At 47.5% G+C, this 2,571-nt stretch overlaps 1 pseudogene; it reads left to right on the top strand.

Annotated features, from left to right (window-relative positions):
* Positions 1 to 277: 277 nt before the first annotated feature.
* On the top strand, positions 278 to 1,395 carry LOC116098727 (annotated as a pseudogene).
* Positions 1,396 to 2,571: the final 1,176 nt, after the last annotated feature.

Consider the following 2,571-nt stretch of genomic DNA (forward strand, 5'->3'; position numbering starts at 1 on the left):
ATACACTTTAAACTATGAGCAGAAACCATGCCTTGGTCCCATTTTTTATTTATTCCTCTTGCTGTCCAATTCCCTTAATTTTCTGCAGGCCCCTTCCCCTCTTCCAGAAGACCCTGTCCATATGTAGCTGCTGGTGGCTGCAACATATGGGTATCTTCACAGTGATGGCTGCCCTCATCCTGATAGGCTGGCTACACCACAACCCTGGGGGTGGGGGCAGAAGTGGGAGGAGACTTGGCTGAAGATAGACAAACTCCCCTTTGTGGCCCTCTCCAACATGATCATGGATGGCAGTAGGAATTACATGTACTGGAAGAACAGTACTGATGTGGAATAGGAACTAGATAAGAATGTCAGGGGCATAAGACTGGGCAGTCTGGACCTCACCAGCATTTGGAAGAATGTCAAACCCAGACATAAATACTCACCACTATATCTGGTACTGCACTGAACTGCTGGCCTTTGACCCCTCAAGGGTGGACTACCTCACAGGCCTCTTTGAGCCCAAGGACATGGAATATGAGTTGAATCAGAACAACCTGACTTGTTCTTCACTCTCTGAGATGGTGTAAGTATCCCTCTGGATCCTGACAAAGAATCCTAAATGCTTCCTCTTTCTGGTGGAAGAAGGCAGAATATACCAGGGGCACCATGAGGGCAAAGCCAAGCAGGCACTGCATGAGGCAGTGGAGATGTACCAGGCCATCAGAAAAGCAGGGACTCTGACTGTAGTTAATGCCAATCATTCCCACATTTTCACTTTCAGTGGATATCCTCCCCGCCTTCCAACCCTGCAACATCATTTTTAGTCTGGCTCCCATGGTGAGCAACATGGAAAGAAGCCCTTCACAGCCATCCTGTACAGCAACAGGCCTGGATATTAGTTGGTGGATGGTGAATAAGAGAACTTCTCCATGTTGGATTATTTAGAGTATGCTCAGGCCAAGTCTGCTGCCTACCTTGTGCCACGAGACCCACAGTGGGGAAGAAGACATGGCAATCTTTGCCAAGGGATCTATAGCACACCTGCTTTAGAGTCCATAAGCAGAAATATATCCCCCATGTGATTGCATATGCTTCCTACATTGGGGTCAACCTTACTTGACCACTATGCCTGAGCCAGATCTGCAAATAAGCCCCTCCCCAGGGGACTTGCTGCTTTCACTGTCTCTGCTCCCTCAATGCACCTGTTCTGAAGGCCCAAGTCCCATGAGCCCACAATGGACAGTCCAGCTCCCCTCCCTCTGTGGCCCCAAACTCAAGGGAGAGGCCCAGGCACTCTCCAGAATGAACAGGAGTTTGCTACCTGCCTCACTTCAGCATGGAATCCTCCATGGGCCAGATTTCTGGTTCTGCCTTTATTCTGTACTCACTGCCCTTTGGCTAGCAGGGTAGGTTTTTCGCTTGGGCAGGTGGAACATAGATTGCAGATTTCAAAAGCCCCTTATTTTTCTACCAAATATATTTTCCAGACCCTGAAACCTCCACGGACTTTAGATCTGACCTTCTCCCCCACATCCCTTCCCTCTGGAACACTGGGCCCCATAGTCATAGCCAGTCCCCAAGCCCAACCTTTTCTGGAGGAAAGACCAGGTCTACTTAGGATGAGACTCCCAGGATATCACTTCCAGGATTGGCTGGCTACCCAGGTTTGTCATGCTGGGAATAGCAGCAGACCAGGGCAAGACACACACACACTCCCCATCCAGCTTGCCAACCCTTCACTGAAGTGTTTCTTCTGTTTGGAACAGAAATATATATGTATATATACATATATACATACACATACATACATACATACATCCATACATATATATATATATATATACATATATATATGTGTGTATATATATATATATATATATATATATATATATATAAATAATTTGGTTAAAAGGGAACACAAGACATTTAAATGAAAGGTTCCAAATATTTCTGAGGCCAGAGCTGAGTCTTTGGCATCAGTGGGAAAGGGAAAATAATAGGCTCATTGCTCAGGATAGAACTGGAGTCAGGGCAATGGCATGCAGAGCAGAAATGTCAGGGTTCTGCCAGACAAGATGGGGGCTTTACTGCTCACCAGCTGTGATGCTGGGATCCACTGTTTCAGTGCCCCTTCTTAAGGCAATAGGAGACAATCCATTTGGGGGCCAGTATGAGGAGGGGGATGCAGGAGAAAGGGAGACAGGAGGAGAGAGGGAAGAGAAAGACCCACAGCAGGGAAGGCTTCAGTGACCTGGGACATCTTCACAGCATGACACTTACTATATAGCCTGGTGCAGTGTAATTACTTCTGCATTCACCAGAAAATCCTGAGCATGTGCCAGGCAATGAATAAAGGAACTATAGTTGCCTGGTGGTGGCTGGTAAGAAGGCCCTTTGAGGCCCTGGCCACTGTCCAAGCATAACTTGAGTCCGATCCCCAGAACCCATGGAAGGTAGAAGGCTCACTCCATGAGGTTGTCCTACTACCTCACACACATACAATCACAGTAGAGGTTCTTGGTGAATGAGGTGGACGTGTCTTCCCTTGCAGGTCCTCTAGCAGCCTAGGGAGTAATCTTCCCATGC

This window comes from Mastomys coucha, chromosome X (genome assembly GCF_008632895.1).
Source record: "Mastomys coucha isolate ucsf_1 chromosome X, UCSF_Mcou_1, whole genome shotgun sequence".
NCBI classification, from domain to species: domain Eukaryota; kingdom Metazoa; phylum Chordata; class Mammalia; order Rodentia; family Muridae; genus Mastomys; species Mastomys coucha.